The sequence below is a fragment of the Cavia porcellus genome, unplaced genomic scaffold (assembly GCF_034190915.1).
Source record: "Cavia porcellus strain 051 isolate PalLab524CR breed Dunkin Hartley unplaced genomic scaffold, mCavPor4.1 scaffold_13, whole genome shotgun sequence".
Lineage (NCBI taxonomy): Eukaryota > Metazoa > Chordata > Mammalia > Rodentia > Caviidae > Cavia > Cavia porcellus.
Window position 1 is genome coordinate 70942895 of NW_026947496.1, and position 25625 is coordinate 70968519.

Genomic DNA, 25625 nt, shown 5'->3' on the forward strand with positions numbered 1-25625 from the left:
CAGCAGTCCCAGAGATCCAGTCATGGCCATGTGCAGGCAGCTGCACAAGGTACCACCCTCATGGTAAGCACCTCTCTCCAAATGAGCCAGGAGGAGACCCAGTCAGCATCTTCTGTGAGCTTAGGGGTATGCAGGCTGGAATTAAACATCCCAACCTCCTCCCCACCCTTTAGCAACTGAGGACAGAGGTCTGAGCATCTCTTGGGAGGATGACTGTATGCAATATAGCAAATATGGGGGATCTCTTTCTATGTTCTGTTTGAAAGCAAAAGTTTTCACTGTTTTGTTTCATTATGATTGTTTTACTCTATTCAATATTCTCTTTCAATTGGCTTTTTAAAATGTTCTGTCTTTGGTTTGATTTTGCTATACCTAATTGACTGGACAACTATTGTGAAGATAATGAGATATACTATGGTACCTATTACTGCCATCCTGGTATCCTGCTCTGAAGTCTGTACCAATTTCACTGCATTGTCTCAGTTGGCTTTGTTCTGTCTTGTTCTGTTGTATTTCTACTACCTTCAAAATAAAAAACTAAAAATAAAAGTGAAATGATACACACATTGAAAATCAGTTTGGCAATTTCTTAAAATGTTAAACCTAAAAAACTACTCAGTAATTTCACTGAGGGATCTATTCAAAAGAAATGAAACAAATGTCTACCTAAAGACTTCTACAGAAGTGTTCATAACAGAATAATCTATAATAGTATAGAGGTAAATGAATAAACAAATTTTGAAATATACATACAGTGGAATATTCAGAAATAAAAAGATTCAATTACTGATTCTTCCTACAATACAGATAAACATCAAATCATGCTAAATTAAAGAAGACTAACATGCCAGGCATGTTGGATGGCTGTAATTCCACCCACTCAGGAGACTGAAGAAAGAGGAAAACAAGTTTGAGGACAGCCTGGGCAATTTAGCAATACCAAGTCAGAAAATAAAATATTAATATGCATTGACACCCAATATTTTATAAAATTAATAGACTGATCAAAAGTTACTTGAATTGCAAAAAAGAAGGCTAAGGATGTAGCTCAGCGGTAAAACATCACTGAGTTTCATTCCCATAACACCCACCAAAAAGAGCCTAATGCAAATGACATATTACATTTCCATTTATATTAAAAGTACAGAAAAGATAAATTTATAGGGGCCAACACACCAAATAAGTAGTTGCCTGCAGTTAGATTTGGGAGGAGAAATTGACAGCAAACTGGCTCAAGGAAATGTTGTAGGACAAAAATGTTTTAAAATGAGTACGTGTTAATGGCAGCATGAACTATAGATCTACTAAACTAAAAAGTATTGAATTATAAACTGATAGCTGATGACTTGGGATATGTAAATTATACCTTTTAAAATAAGACATCATACTATCCTTAAGATGTTTTCCATCTAATAGTGTGGTGACAGGAGGAATAGTAATAAATAAGAACACCATAAACTCTACATAAATGACATAACAAAGTGTCTGGGAATACAAAAGATAGAGGTTGGGAGACAGGAAAACATAAATGAGAAAGACTTTGCCAAAAAAAAAAACCATGATGTTACAAACTGACTAAGGTTCTAAGAGTGTATTAAAATATTATATCAAGTTCAAATAGTTTACTACACATATAAAAGAATGACTCAACATTATAAAATCAGAAATGTAATTGACCTCATTAGCTAGACTGAAAGGGAAAGAATAACATACAACTGTTCCAGTTATTTCAGGAAAAGAATTTGATAACAATCAGCAACTACTTGAAGAAAAATAAGTCTCCAAATAAGTCTCTAAATAAGTCAGAAAGAGGAGAGAGCTAGGAATAGAAGGATATACATTTCCTGTAAGATGGGAAAAAGAAATGTCATAAAAAGTAAGATAACCTTTACAATAGCAACAAAAAGCATAGCAAGCCTAGAGAATTTAACACTAAGCTATGAAGAAATTTTTAAATTTTAATAAAGGACAAAGAAAAATAGCTACAGAAATGGAGTGTCATACCATTGTCTTGAACAAGATGCCATTTCTTTAGCAAATACTCTACAAATTATGTTTGCAATCATAATCAATCTTCTATATGATGTTTTGGGTACTTAATCATAAGAGCATATTGCTGAAAGAATAAAGATCCACAAAATTTAAATCAGCTTTCCAAAAGAAGATTGGGCCTTTACTAAAGTTGTAATTACAAACTACAGCAAAAGCAAACAAAAATAGAATAGAATATCTCAAGGATATGCATATATTTAATAAATGTAGTATCACAAAACAGTGAGGAAGGAATATATTTCTTAGGAAGTAGTACTGAAAAAATAAAGTTATATTTAGAAAAATATAACTCGGATTCTAACACAATAAGCAAAGATGGATTCCATATGGAAAATACCAAAATGTGAAAGACAAAGTCATAAAGTTTATAGATAAAAATACAATAGAATATTTTTGTCACATAAACATAAATAAAGCCTTCCTAAATAAAACTCCAAATACACAAACTTCCAGATGAAATTTTTTCATAAACTTTATTACTTAAAAATTAGTACTTTTAGGAGCTGGGGATTGAGCTCAGCCGTGTAAGCGCCTTCCTGGCAAGCATGAGGTAGTGAGTTCGACCCCCAGCACCCTCCCCCCCCAAAATTAGTACTTTCTGATCAATAAAGAATAGCTTGGATAAAGGTAACAGACAACAGATTGAGCAAAGAAATTTGTAGCATTCAAGGGATAATATGTAAATATCCAGGAATTTTTCAAAGAAAAAAATGGCAATGCTGGTAGAAGAGTGGACAAAAACATCAAAAAGGGACACATAAAGGAAACCCAAAATACTGTCATTGAAGTTATACTAAACTTCAATCACAAAGACCACAAATTCAAGCAAAAGCATTATATCATAGCAGTACTGCTCCTAAACACCAAGACATGGAATCAACCAAAGTGTACATCAGCAGATGAGTGGATGAAGTTAATGCCGTGCATGTGCATGTATGTGTAAGCAAAATATTAGCCATAAAAAATAATGGAATCCTGTCATGTGTAGAACTAAAGAACATTATGCCAAATGAAACAAGTCACCACAAGCAAAAAAATATTGAATGTTCTCACTAATTTGTGAAAGGTTAAAAAAATTTGATCTCATAGAAGAGAGAGTGGCCCCGAGAGACTGGGAAGAAGGCAGAGGGAGACAGATTGTAGCCACCAAAACACACGTAAGTAGAAAGAATCTGTTCTAGTACCCTACAGCCCAGGGGGATAACTACAGTCTGCACAACTTACGGTATATCTCAATCTGAATACATAAGGAAACTGAGGAGGAAATGGAATGCCCCGATTTGATCATTACACATTGTACATACATCAAATTATACTATACCCCATAAATGTCTAAATATTATGGCCAATGTTTAAATTTTTTTGTAAAAAGGACCCGTAAGCTCAGAATTCCTTGCAGTTTTAGGCTGTTAGAGACAATTTTGAGTGTCAGTCACTCCACAACTAGAAAGTAAAGCAAGGAGAGCAGTTCACCAACTAAAACGAGGCGTAACAGAAATCAACTGACTACAACTTGGCAACTTAGAGGGAGCATTTAAACAATGAGCTTAATGGTAAAAGGGAAAATGTGATTTATTCCCAAATATCATTCACACAAACTTTACCTCGGGGATATAAAATAACAATACAAAAAAGAGAGTGCTCCATTACATACAGAAAGAAATAATATAAAACCGTAGAATGTTTTTGTATGGAGAAGAATTAGAATTAGAAAACTGAAAATAAAGGAAATAAATTAAGAATAAATAAAAGAATAAAGGGAAAAAAGAATTTTGCAGCAAAAAACTAATAATTCCCCAATTTCTCTTCTCTTAAGTGATTCCAAACTCTGTTAATGATTTCCAAGGACATTTTATAAATTCTCACTTCAGTTTATTATTATGTCATATATTGTGGGTCTATTATGAGTAAATTGTCACCAAATAATGAAATGTTGGACTTTGTTTGATATTTATTTCCAAATTTATGTCATATACAAATAATGGAGTCTACAGTCTTCAATGTGATGTGGAGAACATTTTGAGTCTGTCCTTGGGAACTCTATAAACTTTGTAAGAAAATTAGCATGAAACCAACATTTTCTTTCCTCCTAAGTTTGTTATAATGTTTTTTCTCCAACTATTTTTACTCCTAACATTCCCAATCTTTCAAACTCTAGATCTAGTTTTTTTTTAAATAACTTGTCTGCAAAGCAGCAATATACACATACTCCTACAGTGAACCTCCCTTGGAATATGCAGCAAGATTAAACAGATTGTAAAATAGCCTCACGTGTGCCAAACGTGGGTGTATTCACTTCTTATTTCTGCATAATCACCAAGATTTTGCCAAAGACACAATTGAAGTGAAAGATATATACAAATGAGAACTTCAAAATAATCAGTTCTCATCCATTTATTAATTATGTGTATTATGCTTTCTGCTGCCTCGAATAAAATTTCAAATCTCTTTGCAGTGTTTTGGTAAGAAGAGAATATACCCTAACCATATATGTAAGAAGCTTTGTGACCAGAAAACAACAACCAGGTAGTTTTATGATTCACCGTGAGATTCAGTGGCAAGCTTCCAGCTTCTGATCAGCATTTCTTCCAGCAGCCTTTGTTATGTGCCCTGCCAAGTTCCAGCACCTGCTTGTCCACTTCCACAGACCTCTCTGCAGAGAACCACTCTCACCAGGAAGCTGCATGCCCACATGCTGATGACAGCTTTCTGCTGGTTTCTTCAAAAGCTTACCAACCTCTTTGTAGCATTAATCTACAACAATTGATAATTTACAGTAGAGAAAAAAATTTACTCTTCTGTGATTTATGATAATTTAGGAAGAATGTTCTGAAACAGACACTTGCTAGGAAAATGCTTAAGAAACATATTCATTTGTAAGCAGAGTAAGAACAACCTTGAATTCAAAAATTAAATATATTCATGTTAAATGACTATGAGGTCATTATTAAAGGAATGCTTGCAGATATCTAGCAGATACTCTTCATGTTTATAAGTTAGAAAATTTAATTCTCAGGCCATTGACGTAACCCTTTACATCAGGTAAACCTTCTACCCTGAGTCCACCAAGAGTGAGTGAGCCAACCAGCCTAATGCACAGAGCACATTTTCCTCTCTTCTATCCAGCCTTACACTTTCCAACTTCAGAGCTCCACACAGCCTTACATTTTCCACCCTAAGGATATTATCAAGTCAGATGAAGCTCTTGGAAGTCTTCTCAAACTTCCAGAAATCTATCAGATCAAAAAGAATAAAGGTTGACTATACAATCCCGATATATATTCATTTAAATTTTAGTGCTCTCCTTAAATGTTTCTTACTCACCTTGGTCTCACTAGGGCAAAACCTAAACAAACCATGGATGGGAACATCCTGGGATGCTTCATCCAAGTCATTACCTCACTCACAGCTGCCACAAACCTTGGGGACATAATGAACTTAAATGGACATTTTTAAAAATAAGTTTTTATTGTTTTAAGACGTCATTGCAACTTTCATTTGAAATATTCTCTGGAAAGACAAATTATTATTAATTTACATATGATAATTGTAAAGGTTTCATGCCTAAAATTTATATAACTCCTAAGAAAGAAGTACATTTGTAAACCAGGCAAGGTGACACACATCTGTAATCCCAGTACTCTCAGAAGTTGAGACAGGAGGACCACACGTTCAAGCTCACCCTAAATTTAGCAACTTAGTGAGACCCTGTCACAAAATGAAAAACAAAAAAGAGCTGGAGTACAGTTAAGTGCAAAGGTCTTGGGTTCTATTCCCAGTTCTTCTAAAAAACAGAGACAGAAGAAAGAAGGAAGAAAGAAAAAACTGCATGGAAGAAGTGAAAGGAATGACTTGGAAGTGGAAGGAACGAGGGGTGATTGGAAGAGTTTGTCTGTCTTACCACTGAAATCACTTGCTGCCATCACAAACACCACCGGCCTTTCCACACAGGCCCTCATCTCAGCCCGGCCTCTGTCTTGCCTCCCAAGGAATAAACCTATACTTGAACCATTTTAGCACTATTATGGTTTTATGTCTGGACACCCTCCCAAAGCCTCATGCAGTCATGGAGGAGCTTTTTGCAGGAAGGCTTCTAGAGTTTTTGTTTGATTCACGGTCTGGGATTATGAGTGTGAGTGCTACACCCACCCTGGGGCAGGAAGTCTACAGATATTATAAGGCACAGAAAGAATCTTCTACTGCACCTCCTTTTTGCTCCTGTTGCTTTTGCTGTCATCTGCCATCATGAACTGTTGCCCCTCCGCCACACCAGCCTGCCTTGGAGCCAGATGATTATGGACTGAAATCTCCAAAAACTGTGAGGTAAATACATTTTACTTCCTTAATTTTGGGTGTCAAGTATTTTGTCTCAGCAGTGACAGAAAAGTAATCAAGACAAGTGCAATTTATAAAATCATGCATGGATTTGATTCAAAATTGAAGAAAAGCTATCAACTTACTCTCTAGTAGTGAACATTAATATAATAATGCTAATAATGATTAATTTAACAAACACTATTAATGTGCATGTATATATTTTATATACTATATTTTATTTGTATAGAAAACCTGCTGTTTTGTATCCAACTTTGTTTCCTATCAGTCTTAGTCTCTAAGGATTGCCAATATGATTAAATATTTTTAAGAATCATTGGGCTTTTGTTATTTTTTGTTTTGTTTAATTTTATCTTTTCATACAGGCAGTTGAACTCAAGTAAAGCTTCATGCATGCTAGACAAGCAGTCTACCATTGAGCCACATCACCAGCCTAGAATCACAGGTTTTAGTAGCCATAAAAAATTCATTTTATAGAGGCTGGGGATTTAGCTCAGCGGCATAAGTGCCTGCCTTGCAAGCAGGCAGTTGTGAGTTCAATCCCTGGTACCAATAAAAATGAAAAAGACAAAAAAAAATTCATTTTATGTATATACTTAGCCTCGCTTAATTATACAAACAATATAAGAAATACATACAGATTTAAATGCATAAATAAATTAGATGTGATAATGTGCATCTGTAATCCCATCACTTGGGAGGCAGAAAAGAAAAATCACTGCTAGCTCAAAGCCAGCTTGGGCTACATAGTGAGTTGTATCTCAATAAATAAATAAATAAATTCATTTACATTGGTAACAGCAATGTAATGTATTGCTGTTTGCCTCTGTAGGTTTTTGTAGACCAAAAATAAATTATAGATCAAAAATAAATTGATACATAGTTTAGATTAAAATAAAGAAAGATAAATTCCTTGCACCAAAACTAAAATGTCTGGGTAAAGCCATGGATCAATTCCATGACACTCCAGAATTACAACCGACTTAACATAAGACATGAGGATCTTGAGTTTACTAGACCCAGAAGAATGGAAGATACGGTTTTGAGTCTGTTTTAGTCAGCTTCCTGTGACTGAGACACAATATCGAAGGCCTTCAATTTAAAGGAGGAGAAATTTATTTTGGCTCACAATTTACAGGCTTTAATCCAAGCTCGACAGCAAGCTATACAACAGAAATGGCAGGGTAAGAAAGGTGCTTATGGCATGGTTTCCAGGAAACTGAACAGGAGAAGCCAGGGAGTGAGCCACTACCTTCCCAGTAATCTGCCTCTAGGCAGCAGCCAAGTGCGAACTGCTAGTCAGCAACAGTCCCCCTCCATGGTCTAATCCCCTTCCAAAAACCCCACCTCTAAACACCTGAGGCCTCTGGAGGGCATTCTAGATCCAAACCTCACAGAACCTACAGAAACTAGGAGCAAAACCGAAAGTACTGCCTAAAATCATAGATTTTAGGGAAAGAAAAAAGAGAAGGTGGGGGCTACATCAATTAGCTCAGGAGAAGAGTAAGAAAACTTGTCTCTATTTGGAACTTTGGGAAAGGGAAAAAGTCTCCAAGGAAACAAAAGCAAAACCTTTATATTATACAAGGATGTAGAATCCAAATACACAACTACTAGAATAGGGCCTAAATCTGTAAATACAGAAGGGTTGTTTGGATTTTTTGTTGTTGTTGAAGTTGTTTTTGTTTTTTGGCTTTTGGTACTGGGGATAAAACTCATTACCCTATGCTTGCCAGGCAAGCACTTACGCCACTGATCTAAATCCCCAGCCCAGATCTCCAAATACAGAAAAGAAAAAGCAAAAATTTAAAGATTCTAAGTAAGAATACCAAGGTAAATCAAGTTAAAGCATATTCTGCTACAACTGTCTCACAACCCAGCATCTAATAGATTCTCACAAGAAAAATTAAATCTCTGCACACTCATAGTGGCACAATGTACTGAGTATAACACAATAGACTTCATGAGAAACAATAACCATAAAAGATTCTTTGATAATTATCTTTAAAATGATTAAACAGAAAGGACAAAAAATAGAGAACTCAGAAAAAAGAATTGGCAATGGATTTCTAGGAATTGATTTTTCAGTGCTGGGAATTAAATCCAGGGCCTTCCCAATGAACTGCATCCCCACCTTTTTCAACTTTTCATTTTGAGACAGTGTTGCTAAGTCACTAAGTTTCCCGGCCTGGGCTCCAACTTACAGTTTTCCTGCCTCAGCATTCTGAGACTATAGGTATGTACCACCACACTCGGCTAATTAAACGATTTTGATTAGCCACTAAAATTAAAATTTCACTCTAATAGATAATAATAAAATTAAACATAATTGAAAAGTTATTTAATTAGAGAAGAGTGATGAATAAGTTAATGAAAGAAGTAAAAGATGTCAAATAGAACTTTGAAGAAGCAAAGTAACATATCAAGAGATAATAAATAAAAATCTGTAATTAACAAAAGACACGAATAATGAATTCTGAAAATTATACACTTTTAAAATCCTACATCTAGACACATATAATGAAACAACAAAATATCACAATCAATAAGAAACACCTTGAAGGGGAACTGGGAAAATAAAGGTGTCTTTAAGAAAAATTAAAAGGGTAGCAGACTTCTTACTGGTGATAATAGAAGCCAGAAAACAATAGATTCATATCTTCAAAGGACCACGTGAAAATAAACAATCATCCCTGAATTATATATCCAGCAAATGCAGGGCTCAAGGATCACAAGGTAATAGCTCTTTTCAAACAATGGCTGAAGAAGTTAAGACATATATGTAACAGAAACATCAACAAGAGAGAAATATGCATGAGAAAGAAAATTAAGTCCTAGAGGTAGAACTGGGGTGCAAGAAGCAAGAGTAAGCAAGAAAAATAGTAAATATATCATAGAAGTACCAGCATTAGATGAGAAAGTAGAATTTTTAATAACAAAAATTGATTTGGAGAATTTAAAACAAACATAACTGATGTATTATTCAAAAGAAACATGGATATGGAAAAAAGGGAAGCACAGAATAAAAATGTTCCAGAATTCTTAGGCTAGGGATATAGCTTAGTGGCACAGAACCTGCCTGACAAGCATGCAGTCGTGAGTACGACCCTGATACAAAAAGAAAAGCCAGGCCTTGTACACAATCCTGTGAGCTCAGCTTGGGAGGCTGAAACAAGAGGATCACTGCAAGTTCAAGAAGAGCCTGTGCTACAAAGTGAGTCCAAGGTCAGCCTGATCTGCATTGCAAGACCCTGTCTCAAAAAGGCAAAAAAAAAATTCTTGAGATGTTCAGGATAATTCTATGGTTGGTACTGTTACTGTTACTGTTGCTGTTACATTACAACATTTTAGTCAACTATACATGTTAAAAATTAAAATACAAGGCATAAAATAATAGCAATAGAATAAGTAGATTATAAAAATAATTGAAAGTAGAAAGAACCTTAAAGAGAAATTTATTAATCTAATGGAAAATAGGACAGAAACATCACAGTAAGTAAAAAATGTAAAATAAAATGGCATATATAAATTTAAACTTCTATAATCATATAAAATCCTTGGATTTAATATGTCCATTTTTAAGAAGCAGCCAGCCCCATGCATATGCAGGGTGCCATCAGGACTGTCCTACAGGTGGCCAGCGTTGGCCGGGAGAACCAGCCATCCATGTCTTGGAGAAGCTGCAGTTGTGTAGAGAAGCCTGTCCCACACCCACCGCCTCCTGGGTAACCTGAGTTGGGAGAAACGGGGGTACCTGACCCAGGCCCAAACTGTGGACAGGTTGCCAATGTGGGGAGCACCTGGGACCCCACAACCTACACACCTAGAGCAACCTAGGAAAATGGCAAGATGAAGAAGCAAATGTCATGTCTGGGCTCCAGCCCAAACAGAGTAAGCAGGAGACTTAGTCATGGAAGAAAATGGAAGTCACACACTTGAAATTTCTGGATGACAGAGACTGAAGTAAAGAACCTGCTTCATGAGGCTATAAAAGAAATAAGATCAGAAATAATATCTCAAGTAAAAGAAGACATGACAAGCATAATAAAAGGGTCGCTGAGCATATGTAATGAAGACATTTATTTTTAAAAAACAAAAAAAGAGGAGCACAGGAGAACGAGAGATGCCTTGAACGAATAATAGAGAGAAGGACTGAAATGCATAAAACAGACTCGAAGAGACATCCAGAAAATCAAAACTCCATCGCAAGCTAGCAAACAGCTTAAAAGAAACTGAAGACAGACGTTCAGACTTGAAGACAGAAAGGCAGTTAGTGAGCACAAGAAGAAAGATCTTAAAAATAACAAGAAACTAGGAGATAACAATTCAACAGCTGCAAGACATGCAAAGAAAAATATTTTAAGAATGATAGTATCAGTGAAAAAGCGGGAGTTAATACAAATGAAACAAAAAGACTGTTTGCAGAGTAAGAAAAACTTCCCAAGCATGGAATAAGGACCTGACATACAGAACTCCAACTAGCTATAACCAAAACAGTCAAGATTCCAGAGATTCAGCACAAGAACAGAATATAAAGGCTGTTAGAGAAATGAAACAGGTCACCTGTAAGGGGAAACCCATCAGAATCAAGTGTTTCTTATCCACAAAATGAATATGAAAGATACAGCATTTTTATAAAGTAGAAAGATACTCAGCTATAAAAAAGGATGATATGAGGTTCTTGTAGGTAAATGGACGCAATTTGTGGTAATGCTCTGCTGTGAAATGGTTTGGACTCATACATGAACATCAATTGTCTTTCTAGTATAAAAACTGAAGGAGTCAGTGGGATCCAAAATGTATAATAGATATACATTATCTATTATAGGGGAGAAAATGTCTAAAAAGAGGAGGAGATAGCCATTGTTAATTCCCTATTATTTTGTTTTAAAATCCTGTATAGTTTTCATTGTTTTGTTTTGATTGGTTTTATTCTGTTTTGTTTTGTTTAATTTTATTATGTCTGATGATATGGGCAGCTATTTTGAAGATAACAAGATATAGGATAGTAGCCCTTGTTAATTTCCTATTGTCTTGTTTTGAAGCCCTATATCACTTTCTCTGTTTTGTTTTGATTGGCTTTATTCTGCTTTATTTCGTTTGGTTGTATTCTCTTCAAAATAAAAAAATAATATATATCAATTTTTAATATATCTTTTTTTAAATCAATTTTTAAATTGTCAGGCTGGATTTTTATAAATCTGGCCATAAGTTACTTACCAAAAAGTTACCTGAATTATAAATACATAAAATTAGAAGCATATGAAGAGAAAACAATATACTGTGCATATTCTGCTAAAAAGGTGAAGGGAGGCTGATTGATATAGGCACAGGAATATCATAAAAGAAAGACTGAAAGTTACAAATGTAGAGGTAAATGTCTAAATCTATTCTAGTCTATTTGTATTGCTATAACCTTAGCAATGGAGAAAAAGTTAAGCAGCAGAAACTTACTGTTCTACTGTTGATAATTACTAAGTCTAAAAGTAATGCACTGGCAGATCTGCTGTCTGGTGAGGGCTTGTCCCTCGTAGATGGCAGCTTCTGTGTCTTTATGTGATGAAAGCATAAACAGGCTTTCTCAAGCGTCTTTGTAAGGGCGTTAAGCATGTCCGAAAGCCCCACTCTTACTACCAAAGTATTAAGAATGAAATTTCAACCTATGAGTTTTTAAAGAACACAAACCGTCAAACCATACCAGTATCTGTAAGTATCAAAAATAGATCACATGGGGATCTAGCTCAGCGGCATAAGCACCTGCCTTGCAAGCAGGCGGTCATGAGTTCGATCCCCGCTACTGATAAAAAAACAAACAACAAAAAAAAATAGATCACATTAGCCAGGCATTGTGGTGCATGCCTATAGTCCCAGCCCTCTGGGAGGCTGAAGTGGAAGGATCACAACTTCAAGCCTAGCCTGAGCAACTTAGCAAGACTTTGTCTCAAAACAAAAAGGAGTTGAGATGTACCTGAGTCTAAAGGCCCTGGGTTCAAACTTAGTACCTCAAAAAAAAAAAAAATCTATCATTGGTAGATAGATTCTCATTATATAGAAATACAAAGGTTAATTTATGAATAATAATGACACACTTATGGAGCACTTATTACATGCCAGACACTGATCTAAGAGCTCTCGTTTTCCTAAAGGCTTTTTGCATGTACAATGTTTAATCTTCACAATGCTCCTCAGGGCACAGTCCATTTTATAGATGGAAACACTTAATCACAGATAGTAAGTGGTATTTCCAAGGTCTAGATCTAGGTCAAGGAACAGCCACAATTCAAACCCAGAAAATCTGGCTCAGTGTAAAAACCCTACATTATTTTTCTAATAGCTCAGCTTCACAATATATGAGGCACACTTTTACAGGATTGCAAAGAACAATTAGCAAATTGCAATCATAACAGAAATTTTAATATGCATGTCTCAGTATCTAATTAGGCAAATAAAAAATTAGTGAAGATATAGAACACAATTAAAATACTTGATCTAATGTCTCTATATAAAATGCTATTGCCACCAATTAGAGACTACATACTCTATTCAAGCAGCATGAAGCATTTACAAAAATAGATCACATAAAAGGTTGCAAGGCAATTTGCTATAAATCCCAGAGAATTAGAATCATAGAGACCATGATCTCTGACTACAGTGTAATTAAATTAGAAATCAGTAACAGAAAGATAATCCCAAATTACCTATATTCAGAATTTTAAAACATATTTTTAAGTACATTATGGGTCAAAGAACAATCATAATGTACACAATAAAATATTGTTTAAATGATGATTAAAATTAATATATCAAAGTTACCAAAGATAGTTAAAGTAGCCCATAAAAAGATTTTCATATTCTTAAATGTAGTTATTAGAAAAGAAACATTGTAAATTAATAAGTTTCATTGTTCATAAGAAAGGAACAAGTCAAAAAAAAGGTAAAGAAGGGAGGAAACGATAAAAAGGAACCAGTAAAATAGAACACCAGTAGGTTGTTATTTCTAGGTTTCTAGAAATTAGTACTGATGAGAAATAACATAAACTACATCAAAGCAAAGCTGAGAGGCCAGAGCCCTCATCTTCCACTATGTGATCTACAGCTAGGGTCTTAACCTCTCTGGTATATTTTATTTATCCGTAGTTAGTTAGGTAAACTCAGAAACTTAGCAGTCTCAAGGCTCTGTGTCCTGCACTTTCTGAGACATTCACTAAAATGAATATCTATTAAACTGCAAACCAACTGGCAGCGTAAAGATTTACTTGGTAGGAGAAATAACATATACTCTTTATGCAATAATTGTAAAACATAACCAGGAAATAATGAGAAACACCCAAGTGCATGTGCCAAGATTGAGCTCGGAAAGTACTAAAAAATTCCCAGCTGAGCAAGGAAATCACCTTTATTCAAGAGTCTCTCTCTCTGAAAATTCATATCTAGCAGCTATAGATGTTTTAAGACTATTGAATACCATGTGGGTCTGAAGCCCCAAGTGTAACACATGCACAGACTGCAGTGAACACCAGACATTCAAAAAGACTTCAATACAAATGGTGTATTTGAACTAAGATAAAAACACAAGGGCAAAGCATAGAAGGACATCTTCATCCAGATTTTAGGATAAAAATGGTTTAGATAATCACTCAAAGCAGACACACGTACTTGGACTAAATGCATAAGAGACCAAGTCTCCAAATTAGAAGAAATCACGGTTGACAATGGTGGATTTATAATTCTAGACTTCAATCTTTCACCTCTTCCTATGGATTTGAAGCAGGAAGAAACCACAAAATTCACACTACTGGGGCTGGGGATTTCGCTCGGTGGCACAAGCGCCTGCCTGGCAAGCATGAAGTCATGAGTTACATCCCCAGTACCAAAAAAAGAAGAAGAAAACCCACACTACTGAAATGCAACTCAATCTACAGCCACACCATGCTGAATGCATCCAGTCTCATCCAAAATGCAATCCAGAAGTATGTGTCCTTTCTACCTAGAGCATGGCATCTTGAAATAGTAAAGGGTACTCACACTGTGCACTGGTTCCTTAAGAAGTGTGTTGTCATTAAAATGAGTGCACCATAGAATTTAATATGACAATTCTACACTATATATTGTTTCTAAAAGGATGACAAGATAAAATGTGATAACTGTCCTCAAGTCAGAGGTTATTAACCAAGGCACCAGGGCCCCAGTTATACAGATAGGTATACAGGAATGTCCAAAGCTCCGAAAAGGTGAATCTTAAACTTATAGAACAATAACAAAATTAAAAAGTAGAAATGTATACAGATACAAAATAGGGTACCCTGAAATTTCAAAACATGAAAAAGCACAAGTCAGTCTAAAAAACCCTGAGCTAATGGAGTTCATCTCTGGCATGACTTAAACATGTTTCTTTCCAGAGTGGACCACTCTCTAGCTGTCACTATGACCAGCAGACAGTTAGAGAAGACAAGTTTCTTATGCCTCTAATGCCACTTTCCCTGTGTCACTCCCCCTTTATTATGGATGAACTAATGTTGTAATGGAACATTTGGAGAAGATCCAGAAGGCTAAGTCTGATAAGCAGTTTTCTATTTCCTGTCTTAGACCCGAATCAGAGTTAGAAAATTGTCTCAGGAGAAGTACCTATGTAACTCTTGCAACCTATTTGAAATTTAACTATTCAGAAGAATGTCTCCAATTGGTGCTAACTCTTGATGTTAAGTTTTTCTGTGCACTCAGTCTACATGTGGGTTAACTTATTTGGAATAGTAAGCAGTAGTCCAAGCCTTCATCATGCCAGTCATCCACTGCCCTTTCCAGGAGGCTGAAGACCAGCTGCTCCTTGGTGACATACATTTTAGATGAAAACCCACTGAAAGTCTCTCTGTCCCACTCTAATTTCCTGTATGACCTTGTCTTGATACCTGCCAGCTTCTTATACAAGGCGTGATCAAAATATATAGTTAATGTTTAAATTTTTAAATTCATTACAGTAAGACATTGCTATTAATCTACCTCAAAACACTCTTCCTCACTTCAAACACATTTATTCTATCATTATTGCCATTTTCTGAAGCAGCTCTGGAAGTCCTCTTTGATGAAGGTGTGATCAAAAGTACAATGAATGCTGCTGTTTAATGCAATCCAAAAGAAAGGCAAGCTTATAAAAGCTTACAATGTGTCTTCAGCCACCTTATTCACCAGGCCTTGAACTATGTAACTTGGTAGCTCTTCTTTAAAGTCAAAACAATCATGAAACATCAATGCTTTGAATCAAGACACAAAAAGAAAGCCTCTAGAACTATTTCAGAAAATGGCAAGAACAATGGGATAAGGGTATTCAAAGCAAAAGGGGGATATCTTGAGGGGGAATAAAGGTAATGTGTCTTCTATTCTTATATATTTTTAAATTTAAATATGTGTAGTTTTTTGTCACACTTCATATCCCGTATTAATCCATGCCCTGTGCAAATCTGCCACACCAGCTAAAGACTCCAAGATCCATGATTTTCTCAATCAATGGAATGAGAAGATGGGATAAACCCTTAGTTTTCTTCTTCACTACAAGCCTACAAATCTTCATTTTCCTTCAGTTCTCTCAACCCTTCAAAATGCTGGAACCTAACAAAACCATTTTTACAATGCTCACATTCTTATTCCAAGAAAGATGTCTTTATTACCTCCTAGGGAGCTTATCTTGCCTCCTCATCTCTTTCCACCTCTCTTATTTCCAGAGATGTACTGGATAACCAGAATACCTTCATATTCTAGATTGTGTATTTTTTTTAATGTCAATCTTTAAAGGGCACTGCTACCAATGGTTCACTCACATTGCAAGGATTTAATTACCTAAATGAAATACATTCAAAGAAATACATGTTGGGATTTTTTTTTCTTTCTATAATTCCAACTCAATTTGTATTTTCCCCTTATAATTGAAATTAATTTCCCTTCCTGTTTTGTGTTACAAAACACCTGGATAGCTTTATTACTCTGAAATGGTAATTATGAAATTAGAAGGCTAACCACAATGTGGAATTCCTAAATTCCAGGTGGCAGTGGTGCTGACTGCCAACCAAACAGAAAATATTCACAAACACTGGCTAAACTCTCTTGAAAACTTGGGCCTAGGAAAGCCTCAAACCAGAGAATGCCCACACATTTCCACTACCCAAGAGGGTGAGCTGATGCTGGGATGACTGTCCAGATGATGACTTCAGGACTGAAGCATTCTCCTGCCTTTGTTACTTGCCCATCACTGAGATGTAATACCTGACACCCACAAGTCAAAGGAAGAAAGATTTATTTGGATTTACAGTTTGTGGAAGTTTCAGCCGGTAGTCGGCTGCCTCTAAGGAAGAGCAGCACTTCAGAGGAGGAACAGCTCATGGTATGGCAGTGGGGAGCAGAGAGAGTGATCAAAGGAGAGTGAGACACAGGCCCTCAAGGCCACATCCCCAGTGACTCACCTCCTCCAACCAGCTTTCACCTCCCAAATCACACATAGCTGTAAACTCATCTGTGGACTAATACACAAATAAGTATCATACACCTATGGTCTAATCACACCCAAAAGCACACCAATAAGCACATAAGACTTTGGAAGACACCCAGCTATAAATCATAGCATCCCTCAACTCCTTGGAGTACTGCCCGCAGACTTCCTGTAGGAGCTGCCTTGACCAAGATCTTACCTGCTACTCTGAACAGCTTGCTCCACTGCTTGTCTCATCTGGGGCCTTCTGAATTGGTTTTGATTACTATTTCACAGCTCCCTGTGGAACCACCCTAAGCACTTCACTGAGATTTCATTGCATCCCACTTTTACCCTCTTCCTAGTCCTGCCTCCTTCCCTACCCTTTCATAGGTGTGAATGCCGACAGTGCCCCTCCAAAACCTCTCATACACTGAGTAAGTTTCAGGGAATTCAACCTGCGACAGAACAGAATGAGTTAGATTTAAAAGAAAAATCAATCTTGTGTTCACTGAGTCTTCCAATCAAGTGAATATTAACTCTGTTATTTCACTGCTAAGACATTTTTTAGAATACATTAGGCACACATTTTAGACATATTAGCCTAAAGTCCAAGAAAAACCAAGTGATAGTCATAGGTAACCAGGAAACAGAAGGTTAAAGAGAAGTATGTGTCAACAGCCTCAAGACATTGTCATTTTAACTCAATAAATTATGTTTCTATTTATGCTTATGTCCCATCTCATTTCCAAAATCAGTGGAGATGTCTTACAAATATACTTATGATTCAACAAATCAAGCTGTATAAATAAGCAATGTGTGGCAAAATAAAGACAGTATAAAGCCAGGGCTGAGCCAAGTCCAAATGAGGGGGGATATAGTTAGCCAAATTATGGCCTTTTGAGACCCCAATCCCATGCAGGCAAGTCAAACAAAAAACAGTACCAGACCAAATACAAAACATAAATATGCATTGAAATTAAAATAGCTTTTTCCCCTGGATTTCCTGGTAGTAAAATTTTCCATGAATGTACTGAAAATGAAAAGTGTATTGTTTGATCATTTTTTCATGCCTATATCACGTAATCTGAACAACTGCTTTGAAGATAACGACACACAATGTAATGTTATTCTCCTATTATTTTGTTTTGAAATTCTGTATCATCATTTTTATTCTTTTTATAAATAAATAAATAAATGTATGTATGTATGTTTTGGTCACTTAATCATGTGTATGAACTGCCTGTTGTGTAATGCACGCTGTTGAGATTTCATACCACTGCTGAGGATGAACTGATAATTTGGCTTTAGGAAGAGCACTGATTCGTTTTTTTAAAAACTGTAATCAATAAAAATAAGAGTACAGCTCAGAAAAAGTGAAGCTGGTCCTGGGACTTTGACCTGAAAATAAGTCTCACAAAGGGTCGTGTGCGAGGTGATGTTGAATAGACCCAGAGAGCTTGGGAACACCAGCTCTGTCCTGCCAGCTCCTGAAGAATTTACCCAGGAGGTTGGGAGCAATATTCCAAATACAATGAAAAAAGTCATTTTACAGACCCTAAAATAAGATAGTCTAAGATCTGGTGGTCTACCTAGATCTGAAGATAAACAGAGGAGTCCTAACGGAGTTTAAGTCCTACTCTTCTGTCTCAATCTGTTCAGGCCACTGCAACAAAATACCACACACAGGGATTTAAACAATAGACAAAGACGTCTCACAGTCTGGGGGCTGAAAGTTCAAGATCGAGGTGCCGGTAGATTTAGTTCTTGGTGAAGCCTGCTTCCCTGCTTGCAGGTAGCTGCTTTCTAATTTCCAGTCCAGGGAAAGGACTGGTGTGTGTCTTCCCCTTCTCAGGAGTGCTTAACCTGTCAAGGGTCTTGACCACAGGACCACAATCTAATTATATCCCAAATACCATCACACTCGGAGTTAGGTTTCAACACATGAATTTTATAGGCCACAAACATTCAGTTCATAACAATATCCTTCAAATAATCTTCTGTGAAGGTTATTTTCTATATCAGCCTATATCAATCAGAATTTCTGCTGTCAAACACTCTCTGTCAAATAGCCAGAGACTAAATGTTATCCACTTAGGAAAAACCATATACAGAACACTGACAATCAGCTGCACACAGCTGGGACAAGAAGGTCTTAGATTCCAAGAAGAGCCACCAGGTCAAGGCAGGACCACACCATTGCCTTGTTGGGTTATGCAAACACTTGCAAGCAGGAGCAAGGTTGTCTTCAGTAGGAATTTTTCCAACACATGAATAAATGACAGTCAAGATCATGATACATTTGGCCAAAGAGTTCTACACCACAGTATCTTCCTTAAAGCAGACATTACAAATTCTTTTTTGTTATTAATACATGTTTGCAGTACATAATGTTTACATTCCTTTTGCGGTGTTGGTATATGTATATAAAACATCTTAATACCTTTTCTCATCCCCTTTCACTGCTCTCCCAACACAGACACTTTAAATAATTTAAACCATTGGGAAGGCATCCATGACCCATATAATATCTCATCTTTAGCTCTTAGAATATATTCTTTAAAAGAAGCAATCTAAACATCACCAAGTGATGTGGACAAAGATATTTACTGTGGGTCCTTTGTAATGATAACCTGGAAACAACTTGAATGATTGTTTTAGTCCATCTAGTTTAGTATAACAAAATACCATAAAATGGGAGCTTATAAAACACAGAAATTTATTTTTCACCATTCTTAGGTCTTGCACATGCATGGCAAGTGCTTACCACTGAATTAAACCCCAAGCCTGAGGGCAGGCACACTTTCTGGTTCTTAAATTGCAGCTTCTAGCTATGGTCTCACATGTCCAAAGAAGTGAAAGAGTTCTGTTAGGCCTCTTTTATAAAGACGTTAATCACTTCATGAAGTCTCTGCCCTCGTAACTTTATAATCACATTCCTGAGCACCCTCTTCCTAATACCATTACCTTGCAGATTAGAATTTCAACATATGCATTTGGGAGGAACACAAACGTAGATTATAGCAATGTCCCTTAACAGAGTGACGGTTAGGTAAGTAAAGTACCTCTGCATAATAACTAGTAATCAAGGATAGTTAATAACAAAATTAACTACTAATTAAGTAATGATGTTCAGTAAAAAATGGTAAACATTATATTTATCATAGGAATAAAACTGTGTTTTAAAAACTAACAAAAATCCATGCACACAAAAACAAGTAGAAGACTACATAAGAAAATTGTAACATTTGCTGACAATAATTACATTGGTAATATTTGTATTTCTTTTCTCTATTTAAAGAACTAAGTTTCTAGGGCGAGATATTTAGCTCAGTGGCACAAGTGCCTGCCTGGCAAGTATGAGGTTGTAAATTCAATCTCTGGTACCAAAAAAAAAAAAAAGATCATCAAGAACTAAATTTCATAAACTTTCATATAAAACTATGTATATAATAAACTGGAAAAAGAAAACACAGCCTAAAGACTAGTCAAGGGACTGACAGATTCACAAATTTCCATAATGGCATCTAAAACAGAATACAGCACAGAAATGGGATCTTAGTGGTGGATTCAGGTCAGCCTTGATCCTGCCTGTCTCAGTGAATGAACCCACATTCACCTGAGAGCTGAAACACTGGCTAAGTGAGGAACTGGAAAGCTGTAGTTAATTTTAGGCCCACTTGCTGAGATTAAGGGATATTGAGGTGTCTGGTAAGGCAGTGGCTCTTGGCAGATCTATGAAAGTGTTTCCATAAGAGGCTGGCATTTGAATCAGTTGATGGAGTGGGCCTCAAATAGGAATGGGCCTCATGTACTTGGCTAAGAGCCAAGATAAAATTAAAAAGGCAAAGGAAAGGCAAATTTTCTCTTTTGGAGCCTGCACACACTTCTCCTGCCTTGGACATCAAGAATCTAAGCTCTCTGGCCTTTGGATTCAGACTTGAGCTTGGCAGCCCTTAAGGTTCTTAGGCTTTTAGCCTTGGTCAGAAAATCATACCATCAGCTACCCCAAATCTGAAAACTTCAGATTTGACTGAGCTGAATTATTGGTTTCTCTGGTCCTCAGTTTGCAAATGGCATGTTATGGTACTTCTTAGTCTCTCTGGTTGTATAACCTAATTTCTATTCTAAACTCCCTCTCATTCATAGATAGATAGGTAGGTAGATGGATAGATGATATAGATAGATAGATAGATAGATAGATAGATAGATAGATAGATAGATAGATAGAAAGACATTACAAAGATAAGTTCTATTGGTTCTGTTTTCCTGAATAACCCTGACTCAAACAGGGACCTTTCTTCCCAGTGAAACAACCATGAGGCTTGACTCAAAGTGGTCTAGTGTTTGAGTCTCATTTCATTCCCCAGTCAATGTCTGAATTGAACCCACTGCTACATATCAGTCTCACCAAAGCCTCTGACTTCAGGAGGGAAAAAAGGAGTAAGAATAAGAAGCCACTGTGTAGGAAAAACAATGAAAAGGGCAAGCCTCAGTGCCCTTGTGTGAAATCCCACAGCAGTTTCACAGCACTGCCTCTGATTTCCCCTGGGGAGAATGTAACGGGGAAGAAGTCCTTGTCCCTACAAAAAAGAAACTGCCTTCCAGCTAAGGTGAGATATTTTCAAAACTAAAATTTAGCAGCTATGGGTTTGACTGCTAAGCAGAATATCTGAAGTTGGAGCTTCTCTGAACACCTAAACTTCTGATTCCCAGCATCCGGCTCCACCTCGCCCAGCACAGGGCACCGCACAGTGAGAATCCCAATGACTCTATTTCTCAAAATCTTTCACAACATAAAAAGACAAAATGGTTTCTAAATACTTCTAGGTGGGAGAAAGTGAGTAAAGTTACAGTTTCAGTGGCAACATGATGGAATCTCTAAACTATTTAAATGGTTTAGGTAGGAAAGGAAATGGAATCTTCAAACAGATCTGTTTAAGAAATCCCGAACTTGGGGCTGGGGATTTAGCTCAGCGGCATAAGCGCCTGCCTTGCAAGCAGGCGGTCGTGAGTTCGATCCCTGGTACCGATAAAAATGAAAAAAGACCAAAAAAAAAAAAAGAAAGAAAGAAAGAAAGAAATCCCGAACTGGAGAGTTGTAATAGTCACAGACATTGCTGCAGTGTTGTGTCCCATGAAGACAGCAAGGACTCTGGAGGTTCTTGAGGTACTTCTTTAGGGCTGCATTTCTGAGGCGATATTTACATTTAAAAAGCAATTATCCCATAGGTCTCCACATTTCACATCCAGTGCAAATGGGAAACAAGTACAAGCAATACACCCCTGCCAACATCCCAGAAGCAAGAGCTGAGAGCACTGGCATGTGCTCCTTTGACTCAAGCCCCGGCTCTTCCTTGTGATATAAACCCCATGGATGGGGCATTATCGTCAGTTGTGACTAAACCCTTTTGTGTAGCTTCTGGAAGCTTCCTGAGTCAAGTTTCGTGAGATGAAAAGAGATGGTGGGATAAGGATACTGGTTGCCTGAGAGATACTGACTGGCTGTAAAGAAAGAAAATTGTGGGTGAGAATCACCAAGCACCCCAAGCTTTGGGCGCTGAGCTGAACCTTACCCATCCAGTTTTCAGGCCTGTAATTCCCCAACTATTCTGCATTTCTTAGTGTAACAGGGAAAGAATGCCTGGACCGATGTCAGTCACCAGTCTTCACCAAAATGCTCTGCTGCTTCCTTCAAAGTCAAGAACTACTAGCTTTGGGCTAAGGCACAAAGAGGACAACTAAGAAAAACTTCACAATGTTTCCAGAGAGGCTCCATGAAGATGATAAATAACTCTCTCTCTCTCTCTCTCTCTCTCTCTCTCTCTCTCTCTCTCTCTCTCTCTCTCTCTCCCCTCCAAAGGACTGAACTGGGTAGGACTAGATTGGGGAATCACAAATTTTTCTGAGGTTCTATGACCATAGGCACAGATTGCTTTGTACATGAGTATTAGAACATATGTAAACTGAACTGTAAGCTCTGTGAGCACAGGCATCACCTGTACACTCAACCATTAATCCCTTAGGACAGGTCTCAGCATGGCACAGGAGCTCTCAACCCACTGTGGATGAAAGAGCAAACCCTCTTGGTCTCTAGTATTGATTACAGCTTCCCTGTGGTCCTTGCTACCCTCTGCAAGCTGCTGGCACTGGAGAAAATCAGTGATCTCTGCAGAATATGATTTTGCTTTGTTCCCCTAAAGAGAAACCAAGTCTTCTTTTTGGGATCACAGAAATTTGGTCCCAGTAATGTTAAGTCACAGGGACAGGCTGACATTATAGACCTCTGACTCTGGGCTGCAAGACTGTCTCTTTTTCTCCACACCAAGATCCCTAAGAGTGGGATCTCAACCTTCAGAAGATAGGGCTCACGCTACCACATGCCACCTCTCAGTGTGTCCCAGAAAAGTTCCCAAGGCTCTGGTCTCCTGGGCACTCTCTCTAGGCTGGAACTTATAGCCATTAATCAGCATTCTACCTACACTCTGCAAAGTATACTTAACAAAACTTTTCAATGTTTTCTCAATTTTCTATAATAATCTTTCACTGGTTTTATAATTGGAAAAGCCCATTCTATTTTAAATTGTTCAAAATAAATTTAAGTTTCCTAAGGTGAAGAAGAAACTTGCTCCAGCCTTGCTACTCATGGCTGCGAACCCACAGAGTTTATTTTGGTACCATAAACACCCACTCCAGAGTCCCATATGGCCTGCACATAACTAAATGCATTCTACTTTTTTAAAGAAGCATGCACAGTTTCACTCTGCACTTCAAATAGGAACAGAAACTTGTTGAGCATTGTAGAGAGAAAGAAAAAACTGCCAAGACCTGCAGAACTAAGCCTTCTTTTCTCCATGTTTAATCCATAGAACATGGAAAGCACGAGCCATTTACTATCTGAAATACCTCAGTCTTCCCCCACAGAGCCATGCTATATGCATTGCCCGAGGTTTGTTCTCATGATGTCCATTCCTTCCCATACTCACTCAACAAATGACTGCGCATCAGCCATTTACCAGGCTCTGGGGATTCAGTAAGTAACAGCAAACCAAAACTTTTCACACCCCAGTGAAGTCCACATCATCAACAAAGGGGACACCAAAGAGATATATTCTCAGGAACTTTCAAACAGGACAACAGGTCAAGACCCAGATCGGTCAAGGATGATGATGATAGGATTCCTCACCCAAAATGTTCAGTCTAAAGCAGCTTCCATTGGGACAGCGTTGGGAACAGCAGGCTCTGTACACAAAACTTACCCTCCAAGCCAGTCAAACCCAGGCTGAAGTTTCCCACAAAGCAAGAGTCTCAAATTTTATTTTGAAAAAAAATCACAATTCTTATTCAAAAGAGGCATCGAAGCACCATAAGAAAAATCATAGTGTGGCGTTGGTGGTATAGTGGTGAGCATAGCTGCCTTCCATAAGAAAAATCATAACTGTAATCCACTTTGTAACACTAGCTTTATCATTGAGAGTACATAGAAATAGGAGGAAAAAAATAAATGTTTCATCCCTGAGGGCCTCCAAAACTGCTCTTGATGTGCCTTGGTGGGTGTTTCATCCGTACCATTGGTGGATGCTCAGCACTACTCATGAATGTCCACTTGTGTTGCCAGCTACTGATTCCCAAAATGTAAACCTTCCCTCTCCACCTTTCCAGGTTCCTTCCCCCTTGAGCTTTGCTCTCAGCCTAGCATAGGAAGCCGTGTCTACCAGCCTGAAACAAGGTCTGTAAATCCTTCTTTTCAAGGTTCCTCCTCTAAGAAGCTTATGTCCTGGTTATTCTCATGTGGATGAAAACCTTAAATAAACATCTCACCTAGAATAAATTTGACCGTTCTATTATAGACATAGTCACACACGTTCTCTCAGTCTCTCAGCCTCACTTCTTGTTCCTTCAAACGCCTTCCTCTGCCGGTCTTTCAGACATGGGTGTGTCCCCGCCTATTGCCACCACCCGTGCAAACCTGAGCCATCCCATGGAAAACAACCCTCTGAATGGCCTTACTGTCATACCCTTGGCCAACAGTCTGTTTCATCCTTTCTTTCAACACTTAAATGTCTCAAACCCGTGTGCTACCATCTCACTCAACCCTGTCTCCTTCACGCTGCCCACCCTCCTCCTCTACAGCTATGAGAGCAAGGTAACCACTATCTGGAAGACCCCCAGTGGCCTCGTGGTCACTGAATCATAACTCCTTTCTTCAGTCCCTAATCTGTGTCTACTCGTCCTCACATTACCTTTAATAATGACAACTACCATTAATTAAGCAGTTAAGATGTTTCATATGCTGTGCAAATTCCTTTGTGTTCCCCTATCTTATTCAGTGTTCAACAACTCTGTGACATGGTAATGCAAGTGGTCACCAAAGGCCTCCTCACTGAAAGTTAGCATCTGTCTCCTCCCTTGAAATCTAGAACTGCTTTGACCATCAGAATATAGTGAAAATGCAGCTATGCCCACTTCTAAGGCCTGGCCTGAAAAGACTGGCCTTCCCCACTTCCTGCCTCACACTTGACACCTCAGCTGCCAGAGCAAAATACACAGAGAAACCACATCCTACATCCAGGGACTTCATGCAGAGAGAGACAGCCAACCAGCCCCATCCCTGTTAGTTCTCCTAACAGAGGCCACAGTTGTCCTGCAACAGAAACAAGTTGTCCCCACCTGGCCCCCCACAGATTACAAATTCAAAGGTACAACAAATGTGTATTGGCCTTGTGGCAGTTTGTAATTGTACATAGGGATGATGATGATGATGTTAATGATGATGGTGATG